At 45.1% G+C, this 12,082-nt stretch overlaps 1 pseudogene; it reads left to right on the forward strand.

The window, feature by feature from the left end:
• Nucleotides 1-7,021: 7,021 nt before the first annotated feature.
• On the forward strand, nt 7,022-10,276 carry LOC119284468 (annotated as a pseudogene).
• The last annotated feature ends 1,806 nt before the right edge of the window (nt 10,277-12,082 follow it).

The following is a 12,082-nucleotide window of genomic DNA, read 5'->3' on the forward strand; positions in this document are numbered from 1 at the left end:
GCCGTCGCCGCCCCGCCTCTGCCTCGCCGCGCCCCAGCTGCCCCACGCCGCCTTCGCCTCTGCCTCATTTTGGTCAGGGCCGGCACCGCCCCCCTCTTCCCCTTTTTTTTGCAAATATATATATGTTTTTTTCGTGCAGATTATATGTATATGTATGAGTATATGTATGAGTATATGTATGTGTGTATATCTGTTTATATGTCCTTTCTTTAGATTTTTTGTTTTTTGCATTTTTATAAAAATGTATATATGTATGTATATATATGTTCTCTGTGTATATATATGTTGATGTATATATGCAAAAGATAGATTTTTAGAAAAAATACTATTTTTCTGTTGATGATATGATGATGTTTTTTTTTCATATATGCATTTTTTTCATATATGTATTAATTTTTTTAAGTTGTTAGTAGATATCGATTTTAGGTTAGTGCATTTTATCACTGATTTTTGGTTAGTTGATCGATTTAGTGCATTTTATGTTTGTTGCATTTTAGGTTAGTGCATTTTATGTTAGTGGAGAGGAAAAAGTAAAATAAGGAAAAGGAAGAAAAGAGGAAGGAAGAAGAAGGAAGAAGAAGAAAAACAAGGAGAGGAAAAAGGAAAATAAGTAGAGAAAGAAGGAGAACAAGAAGGAGAAGACGAGGAGAGGAAGAAGAGGAAGAAGAAGAAAAAAAAGGAAAAGAAGAAGGAATAGAGGAGCTTCTTCTCCTTTTTTTCTCCTCTTTTTTCTTCTTCTTCTTCTTCTTAATTTTTATCGGGAACGAGGGTGTCGAGGATCGCCGAGGGGTCGAGGGTCGGGAACTAGGGTAGAGGGTCGAGGGTTCGAGGGTTCTAGGGTCGAGGGGTCGAGGGTCGAGGGTTCCAGGGTCGTATAGGGGTTGAGGGTTCGAGGGTCGTCGAGGGTTCGAGGGGTCGAGAGGTTTCCTAGTGTCAAAGTATTGAAGAAATCCATGGCTTCATCATTAGCCGGAAGTAACCAGTGCATGATGGTACGAAGTCCTCCAAAGTTATTCTGGAATGGAGTCCCGGATAGGATAATTTGCCTTTTTGTATGAATTTCAGCAAAGGCCTTCCAAATAACGATATTCGGAAGGTTCTTGCTGAACTTTGTACCAAAAAGCGAATTATCCTATCTGAGACTCCGTTCCAAAATAACTTTGGAGAGCTTCGTACCATCATGCACCTGTTACTTTCGCCTAATGATGAGACATGGTTTCGTTGAATCCTTTGACACTAGGCAACCTCCCGATCCCTCGGCGATCCTCGACCCCTTGACCCTCGACCGCTCGGCGATCCACGACCCTCTACCCTACCGCGGGCGTCGATGCCCACGTCACTTGTGGGACATAAATGTAGTGTTCAACGCCGACCCCCTCCCGATAGCTTCAACACGTGGGGGGGTCGATATTACCCCCTCTTTGAAGCATTCTCGAGGCCACCCCTAACCCTTGAAGCGTTGTCGAGGCCACCCGAAACCCTAGAGAAGCAGCGTCGAGGCCACTAATTAATATGATTCCTTATTGTGATTAGCTAGTTCTACGTTTGCCACTAATATATCCATATCTGTCATGTTTGAATAATAATTGCCATGTTGTAAATATTTGTAGAAACTATGGACACCCCGCCCCGAGACGAAGCACAAGAAGCGTTGTTGAGGGACATAATCACAGAAGGAAGTGATGCCGTCTGCTCGTTGATGTTTCTCAACGACACCGATGGTCTGCAAGGAGAGGGTGAAGAAGCAGTTGGCTATGATTATGATGGCTCCGATGACCCAATGCCGGTGCAAGAAGGAGAGGGTGAAGAAGTAGACCGTGAGGACGGTTCCGGTGATCACCGAACTGAGTCCGGCCAGGTATATATATTAGTTAAGCCTGTGCTGACTAGCTAATTGATGCATTCATTGTTTTGGTATGTACACATATTAATTAACTCTCGTCTTTGTTTCTTTTTTCTAGCCCTCCGGATCGAGCACAACTTCGGTAAAGAGACGAGGCCCGAAGAAAAAGTTGAGCTCGGATGAAAGGTTTGAGATCATAGAAATCGCGCGCGACGGCCAACCGATTGAGCCCATCCGGATAAAGAAGGCATTTGTTGCTCAATGCGGGGTTCTGGTTAGGGACAAGATCCCGATCAGAATCCAGCAATGGTATAAGCGTAAGAACGAAGACCCTGAGGTGTCTTATGTCAATGATCTGCAGAAAAATGATCTTTGGACTGAGCTGAAGTCAAATTTCACCCTACCGCCAGAGGATGATCCGGAGAAGCCAGTTATAGAGCCATTAATCAAGTCTTTTGCTATTAAGAAGATGGTAGACCTATTCAGGAATTGGAAGAAAGACCTGAATAAGTTTGTTGATAAAAAAGAGACACCAGAATTCAAGGGCAAATATAAGAAGATCAGAGATGACTGGCCCGCATTTGTGGCCCACAAGACATCAGAAAAGAGTAAAAAGATGTCGGCGACAAACAAGCAAAATGCTGCGAAGAAGAAGCTTCACCATCGCACGGGGTCAGGTGGCTACCTCATAGCCCGGCCTAAGTGGGCCAAGGCTGAGAATGATCTGCTTGATAAAGGGATCGAACCAGAGACAATGAACTGGCCAGACCGTTGCCGGACTTGGTTCTTCAGGGATGGCGGAACCTTGGACCCTGTATCAGGGAAGTGCATTTGGACGGACGATCAATTGGACATACCAGTCAAGAGGCTTCAGCAATATATTAAAGCAGCGCAGCAAGGGACGTTCGTTCCAGACAGGGAGAAGGACGAGCTCACATTGGCCCTCTGGAATCCTGAGCACCCTGGACGGACACGAGGCACGCCAGGCTCCGTTTCGTGGAAGGCTGGATTTCCAGACGCAGGCGGTTACAAAACCCAGGAGAGGAGGAAGAAACTAGAGCAGAGCCAACTGCAGGCGCTGCACGAAAGGGTAATGGGGCTAGAGGAACAAGAAGCAGAACGGAGCAAACGACCTGCGGAAGCTTACCCCGAAGCTACCCCGCCATCTCAGCGGAGAAGCGGCGTGGCTTCCACCGAGCTGCTTCAGCCGGAGCATGCCTTGACGGCTCCTGCCAGCTATCCCGTGGATGCTATCACGGAGTCTCAAAATTGCCACCTTATGGCGGAATGGAGCAATTTGAAGGTCAAGGCAGCTGTTGGCTCTGTTTATCCTACTAAACCCGACTCAACTTTTCACTGCCGGCCGATTCCAGAAGGATATGCTAAGGTGATGGTGGATGAAATAACGGAGGGATTTTAGGACCTCCGACTTAACCACCCTACCGGTGAAGGGGAGAATCGGCTGGGTTCTGCTCTGAAGACTCCATGCCTATGGCGGAAGGATCTCATCAACCTTCCGAACTGGACGCCTCCGCCTCCTCCTCCTCCTCCGGCGAGTCAGGGCACTCCGCTTCCTTCACCGCCTCCTCCTCCGACGAGTGACGATCAGGGCACTCGGCCGGCTCCTTCTCCGGCGCGTGGCGGCACTCCGCCTCCTTCTCCGTCTCCGCCGGCGCGCCCGAGCAACCAACCTCCTCCTTCTCCACCTCGTCAGCAAGGGCGGAAGAGACCCGCCGCCGCTCCGGATGCTCCGGCGCGTCGTAGTCCTTCTCCTCTGCCTCGTAAGCAACGAAAGAAGACATCCGCTCTGTCTGCTCTGTCGCCGTCTAGCAGTACAGCCAAAGGCGGGAGGAGATACAGATTCGGTCCTTCTCTGAAGACTCCAGAGAAGTTACCGTACGAGAGGAACGAGGAGGAAAACGCGAAGATCACGCAGACCGAATTGAATGATTGGTTTGAAGGGTTGAAAGCAAAGAGACATCCACCTCCGGAGGAGAAGGTAGATCCGGTGAAAGCGAAGCGCACTCTGGCTGCCCTGACAAAACCACCCAAGTCTCCGCCGAAAGGCAACTATGAGTGCATTATTGGAAAGGCATTTGCCGAAGCGGAGAGGTCGGGAAGTACTAAAAGTGATCAAAGGATGAAAGAACGACGAGCAGGGAAACAAATTGCCCAGCTCGGCGAACAAGTGAAGCAATCATGTCCCCCGCTCAAGGTGCCTGCTAGCGACATCGTCGATCCGAGGATGGTGCCCGGTTATGGCAATCCTGAAGATTACCTGCCCGACGATGTACATTATGATTTCTTGGAGGTGCAGATACAAAGATACGAGTACGGGAAGCCTCTCGTCAAAGATGAAAGATCTCTATCAACGATGATGCGAAGATTGCATGATTGGTACATGAAAACCTGCAGAGAGTCTGAGGGGAGGAGTACTTTGTATGTGAAAGTTAAAAAGGAGCATGACCTCGTTGGAATTGAACTATTGCCTATTCCATTTAAGGAGTTCTATCAGTTTTTCAATCAATTGGCCCTCGATAAAGCAACGGTCACCTGCTACTGTCTGTAAGTAGTACTACTTCTGTCATTAAGTCTCTCTATATAACTCAGCTCTTTCATTGCATGTATTTATAATTATCCTCACTATATTATGCAGATTGAAGATCACCGAATTGAAAAAAAGACAAGTGGGTGATATTGGGTTCATTAACACATATCTCATAGATGCAACTGAGGTTGAATTTCATGCCGAAAATACCGAGGCCAACTTGCTACGATCGTTGGTAATAAATGAACACAAAGATATAATACTCTTTCCTTACAACTTCAAGTGAGTGTTACTGTCTTGTGGCATATTCGGTTTCCCTTATTAGTCCAGGTTATAGTAATGTAATATTGATGAGTTATGCATGCGTGCGCAGGTACCACTATATTCTCCTAGAGATTAAGCTTGAGCAGGGAGTAGTAACTGTCTTAGACTCCAAACGAAAAGATCCCAAGGAGTATGCGGACATGACTGAAATGCTCGAGAAGTAAGCTAAATCGATCATTATCCACCATATCAGCAACTTTGTTCATTTCTGATGTCAAGTAATTGTTTTCTTTGTATGGCATGGTCTGGAGAAAATTCACCAAAAAAGCTCCGGGACTGCCGAAGAAGTTGCAATTTAGACACCCAAAAGTAAGTACTATAGTAGCATATTCCACGCATCTCCTAGTGATTCAAGCGCTAGTTTCATCAATACCATTTAGCATGCTTGCTAATTATCAGTTTGATTGACCTCTTTTTCTTGTAAAGTGGTTGTGGCATGAACAAGGGAATGATTTCTGTGGATACTACATTTGCGAGTCCATCCGCCACACGACCTGTGAGCGGGGCTACTCTGACAAACAATATGAAGTGCGTAAATAACAATATTCACAATTTTATTTTATTACCATCATTTGTGTTGAGTTTCATTCATTCATATATATGTATTGACCCCCTTCTTCAAATTAGATGTTTCAGATGCGGGATGAACTCCTAGCACCAGATCGCCTGCGAGCAATTCAAGAGGAATTGGTGGCATTCTTTCTTGACCACGTGATCGCTGAAGACGGAGAATACTATGTGGACCACGCGTCCGTATGTTAGGAGATTATATTTGTAAAAGATAATTATTGTATATATGTAGCCGGTAGTGTCGGATAGATATATGAGAACTTGTTGTTCGACCAATCTCTCAGAGAAGGAGAGGTGGTCGATATCACTTTTGTCTGTATGCATATATGTTCATGACGATCTTCTGTTTCCTTCGTTTGCTTACTAGCTAGCTAGCGTGTCTAGCTAGTCCTCTCTATACGTATGTATAGTACGTAGCGTCGACCAAGTACGGACAAAAGAGGGGACACTTATCTCTATTAATTAGCTAGCTAACACAATATATGAAACACCTAAATTAACCCCCCAAAACCCCCAGACCCCCCCCTTCAAAAAAAAACAAAAACCCCAACCACAGAAATGCTGATGCGTGGATGCCTATTGGTCCCGGTTGGTGCCACCAACCGGGACCAAAGGCCCTCCTGCTTGGGCTCAGGGGACAAGCCACGTGGAGGCCCATCTGTCCCGGTTCTGGATTGAACCGAGACTAAATGGCCAGGGCATTAGTACCGACCCTTTAGTCCTGGTTCATGAACCGGGACTAAAGGCCCTCACCAACCGGGACAATAGGCCCTTTTTCTACTACTGACATCTTACAACATATAAAATGCATGTGTTGAGCCAATTTATTTGCACGAAACAAACACTTCTTTTAAGTTGAAACAAACACTTTTTAGGCAATGCTAATTAGAGTGTTTCCTCGGAAATCCCTTTTGGAGGCCGAGATTCAATCTTAACACTTCTTCATGATTTATGAGTTGAATTCCCTTGTATAGTCCCTCGTCGTTTCCCACGATCCAAACAAGGATATACGTTTGCTCCTCAAATTCTCATACGTAATTCTTATCATGCGTCAAACAGAAGATTGTGTATAAAACAACTCATCGCAGGTCTAATGTCAATACAACTTCCTACATTAAACTCTCTTTCCACTTCTCAAATACTCCCCCTGTAAAGAAATATAAGAGTATACGGTAATCCACTTCTGAGCCCATGCTCAGCTGCACCCGCCCTCACGAAACAAATCAAAACAAATACTAGAATTTTTTTAAAATCCAATTTTTTTTGTCTATGGTAGATAATTTGATGCGTGTGGTTCGCTCCAAGTTTCAAATCAGTTGAACATCTGAGCAGCTCTCGACAAAAAAGACAAATTCAGGGTCTGTAAAAATGTTTACTGTTCATGCATTGTTATGACCCAATTTATCTTTTTTGCTGAGAACTGCTCCTATGTCCAAATGATCTAAAAATTAGGGCGATCCTCACACATCAAATTATCTACCACAAGAAAATAATTTGGAATTTTTTGAATTTTTCTAGGTTTTGTTTTGATTTTTTTTCTGAACAGGTGCAAATGAGCCTGGGCACCGAAACGCCGCACTTAAGAGTATAGGCAAACACGCTGTTAGCTATTCCGTCTTCTTATATTATATGTCTTGAGTGCAGGGGCAGAACTGCTTCGGGTGGGGATGGACATAAAAAACATGATGAGGTCCATTATTTTTTTTTTGAGGGGTTGGTGAGGTCCAGTATTGAACATGGGTCTGTCTCTGTATCATATCGGTGGGCCTTGGAGCAATTATTGTGCATGGGCCAGACGTGGAATTCAATGTTACATGGCCATCCACACACACAAACAAAAAATAGTGGACTACTGCTGCTGAGTGTTGACTGACTGAGACTGAGAGTGTGAGGCCGGCGGCGAGGAGATCGAGACGGGCTCGCTGGTGATGCTGCCCTGCCGCTGCTGGGCAGCGTGGCGGCCAAGGTCGGCGACGTGCTGGTGGCCGAGCTGCTGCGGGCGTGGGGGTTGGATAAGTCCCGCCGGAAGCTCGAGCGCCACCTGGCCGCTGTCCAGTGCATCCTGCTCGACGCCGACGCCAAGAGCCGCACCAACCCCGCCGTTCGACGATGGATGGTGGACCTCAAGACCGCCGCCTACAAGGCAGACGACGTCCTGGATGAGTTCCGCTACGAGGCGCTGCGCCGCCGTGCCGCCCAGATCCGCCGCCACTGGACGGCCTACAAGGTTCGTCCGTAGTACTAACTTTATTATTGCCATGGATAGATAGATTTTGATTCCCATGGATGGATAGATAGATAGATAGAATTTGAAGCCCATAGCTGCTGCGATAGGAAGGAAAAATGAAAAAGCAGGGAAAATCGAGTCTGACCTTATCAAAACCTTGTCTGTATCCCTTAACCAAAACTAGTGCAAACAAGATTTCACAACATTTTACCTACCCTACCACACAAAGAAGTGGCAAGTATTCTCACAGGTACGACCGATATCTCACTTGACTTTGCGATTAATTTGCAAGCAAGCTAAGACCATCTTTTACTTGTATTCATTTCAGGTGCTGAGCTACTTCACCGTCAAAAGTCCAATTCTTTTCCGTATTTCCATGAGCAGGAAGATGAAGGATGCCCTTGAGATGTTGGATGAACTGGTTGTGGAGATGAACAATTTCCACTTCCTGCAGCATACCGAGGCACCACGCGATGATCATCGGCAAACTCACTCTCGTGTCAACGAATCAAAGATTGTCGGCAGACAAGATGACAAGGAACATGGGGTGAAGATGTTGCTCGACCACTCCAACAACAATAACGATAATAATAATAATAATAATAATAATGTCATGATGCTCCCCATTGTCGGTATGGGGGGAATTGGTAAGACCACACTTGTTCAACTTGTGCACAATGACCAGAGGGTGGTGCATCATTTTGAGTTGATCATGTGGGTATGTTTCTCTGACAAGTTCATCATTGAAGAAATTATCCGATCTATAATACAAGTGGCCACGATGAAGAAGTGTGATTTGACTGAGATGGAGGCACTACAAAAGGAACTCAGCCAACTGTTGGGCAAGAAAAGGTACCTCCTCATGTTGGATGATGTTCGGAATCAAGATAGGCAGAAGTGGGACGGCATGAGATCTTTGTTGTGCTCACATGCTGGCTCGGGTAGTGCTATAATCGTGACAAGCCGCAGCAATCAAGTTGCTTCTATCATGGGCACAGTTCCTCCACATCAGATATCACTTCTAGATGAGGATCAATCATAGGAGCTTTTTCGTAGAAAAACATTTGGAAGGGGAGTCGAAAAGCAAGAGGAATTGATTTCAATGGCTAAGAGTATTGTCCACAAGTGTAAGGGATTACCTCTTGCTATCAAGACCATAGCCGCCTTACTTCGTTCGAAGCATCACGATCAGTGGGTTTCTGTTCTGGATAGTCATGTTTGGAAAGATGACATCCTCACAAGTACTGGGATTGTACCTGCACTACAGCTAAGCTATGGTCACTTGTCATCAGAAGCAAAAATATGTTTTTCCATCTGTGCTATTTTCCCCAAGGATAGCCCGATGGATAAAGACATGTTAATCCAGCTATGGATGGCAAATGGCTTTATTGCATCGGAAACAAGAGGCTAGCAAATTTTTGATGTGCTAGTTTGGAAATGTTTCCTACAAGATGTTGAGATTCAAAAGAATTTGCTCTTCGCGTTTCGAGATGGGTTCATCCACCCACGAACTACTTGCAAGATGCATGATCCCATGCATGATCTTGCTGACTCCGTAAGCGGAAATGATTGCGCCATTCTGCAAGGATCCACAGATGATGCTAGTACAATAAATCATGAGGTTCGGCATTTGTCACTTGACTCCGTCAGTAATAATATTATTGCCGCCATGAAGGAAATTCTAGCTCCCCGACCCCGCACGATATTAGTCTTCCAAAGGAAATTCGGGATTGGGATTCATCCGAGTATGGCCAAGTCAACATTCATGTCCTTACGAGCACTGAAGACATTATCATTCGGGACACATATGACAAGCTTGAAGCATCTTCGCTATCTAGATTGTTCTGCACTGCCTGAAGCCATTACCATGATGTATAGCTTGCAAACATTGAAACTCATTGGTTGTGCAGACCTTAACAAGTTACCAGAAGACATGAGATATATGAGCAGTCTTCGGCACATCTTCCTCATTGGGTGTGATAGTTTGGAGCGCATGCCACAAGGTATTGGTCAGCTGAATTCTCTATAGACATTGACGAATTATGTCATCGACAGTGATGCAGGTCGTGGAATTGGTCAACTAAAAGATCTGAGTCTTGGTGGTGCTCTTTGTTTGACTGAGCTGAGAAAGGTGCATAGTTCAGAAAATGCTAAACAAGGCAATATGTCTGCCAAGCATAATTTGAAACGATTATTACTCGATTGGGAAGATGGGCCTTCTTATGTCATACATGTTGGATATGAAGCAGATACTAAAGCAGAAGGAATATTAGAGGCCCTTTGTCCTCATAAAAGCCTTGAAGTTCTACTGTTATCTAATTATACCGGTGCCAAATTGTCATCATGGATGCACAACTCTGCACTGTTAGAGCATCTTAGTGAACTTCGACTTAGTGACTGCAAGGATCTTCCACCATTATGGCAGTTCCCCTCTCTCGCGCACTTGGGTTTGGACCGTATGCCTAGGTTGAAAAGTATATGTGTTGGCAATGATGATACAAGCATTAGGGAATCATGTTTGTCTCCACCATCCTTCTTTCCTAAATTCTGAACCCCAACATAACACAAGTGATAGATAGATAGATAGATAGATATATGTAGCAGGGCAGCTCTTTGTACATGTCAAAATTCAGTAGCACTTGCCATCGTCCATTGCATCTTCTTCTCTGACATGAATATCCTTTATTTTGGCGGGTAAGGACTTTTATCTCTCTAAAGACTTGTCCGTGTCTTTTTTCAGGTGTCTGTTATCAGGTCCAAATGAATCGCACTGGGTTCGGGCTACTGCATTGTGACAGCAAGGGAAAGCCCCTTTCTGTACAAATCGTCCATTGCTGCTTGCTAAAATACTACTAGTCACTCCAGTACTGAATATTACAATTGTGTACTGACCGACTCTGTACTGGAGAGAAGTATAGGAATCTTTATGGGATGGATACACCTCTATTTGTTGTGTGACAGCAAAAAGAGTCGTGAGGAGGACCATCATATTATTCAGTTATATATATGTTGTGCATGCAGCTAAGCTACCAGAAGGTGATATGACGTGAGCCGTGACGACCAAGGCCAGGCGGGCGCCAGCGGGCACAGCGTGCCAGTTTCCTCTTTGGTGCTAAAGAGGCAGGCGCAGGTGAGGAGTCCCGAGGAATCAGGCAAAGGCATGTAGTAACGGCGATGGCTCCTCTCCCACCTCTCCCACCAACAATGGCGTCCTCTAGTCTAGATCAATGGAGGGACTTCTACATTGGGATTTCTCCCCTGCCAAGCGGTGGAGACTCAGGTGGACAAAAGATTTGGTACTACTGTTCATTTCTCCCCCATTGGAGATGCAAAGGAGTTTTTTCTAGTGGCGGCTTTCTCCTCGGCCTCCTTCCCTCTTTCGGTAGATTCGTGGGTCTTGCCCTACAATGTTGCATTGGTGGATTATCTCTGGGTTTCAAGGTCAAACATCTTGCTGGTAGACATTTTCGTTTCTCTGTGGCTTCAAATAAAGTTGGTCATTTCATCTACGGTCTTAAGGACCGTGTTTGGCCTGATTTCATTTGTCATTTCAACCTCTATAGACACAATGCTAGGTTCAACGTTCATTCTGATCCAAATTGGCATTCTGACCAAGAACTTACTGAGGTGGTTTTACGTTCTCCTTTGGCTGTTAAGACAAAGTTTCACTTTCAGCCTAGTGATGATCATCAACATCGTAATTCTATCAAGGAGCTTGCAAAATTTGGTCTTTCTATTCCTCATTCCAATGCTATGGTTGAACATGATTCAAACATTCAAAAGGATCATACTATGGTTCGTACCGACAAGATTGTTTTTGGTAGTTTCCAATCGGACATTTCCATGCACAACAAAGACAACAGTTCTATCCGTTTTGGCAACTTCCATTCAACATTTAATGTGGATATTGAAGAGCATCAATCTACATTTATTGGCAATAATTACCGGTCCTCTTATTGGGATTCCATTCCAACTTTTATCCTTTTACACATTATGGATTTCCGACAAGGCGGGATATGATGACTCGCAAATTGCAAAAATTTGGGCCCTCGATTCGGTCCCGTCTGCTGAATTCATTTGTAAAAAGGCCAACATTTGCTCGCGGTGCAAACAGTTGGGCCACCTAGGCCCTAACTGTACAAGCCAGGCTATTGAAATTCAGACGGCCCATGTAATTACCACTAAGCCCATTCCGGACCGTTTGCCTTCTGAGACCAGCTCTACTTATTTAAAGCAAAGATTCTCATGCATTATTTGCTCCTCTGCGGATCATTTCTCGGATTTTTGCCCTTCAAATTATTTTGCCAATATTGCCACCTTTTAGGTCACTTACCTAATGACTGTGGAAATACGGATTGTACCTATCTGTGGTGGCAACCCAAAGTGATTCCCAAGGGGCGTCCCTCTCCAACAGATGCAACCCAAAGCCAAGATTGTATTCCTACGAGAGGGCATATAGCAAAACAATCTGATGCCTCCTGTGTTACCAACTCAGCGTCACATCAAAATCAGATATCCACTTACCATAGCTCATTGATTACCTACCTTGACCGCAATAAAAATGCTGAGG

Source organism: Triticum dicoccoides, chromosome 4A (assembly GCF_002162155.2).
Source record: "Triticum dicoccoides isolate Atlit2015 ecotype Zavitan chromosome 4A, WEW_v2.0, whole genome shotgun sequence".
Taxonomy (NCBI): Eukaryota; Viridiplantae; Streptophyta; class Magnoliopsida; order Poales; family Poaceae; genus Triticum; species Triticum dicoccoides.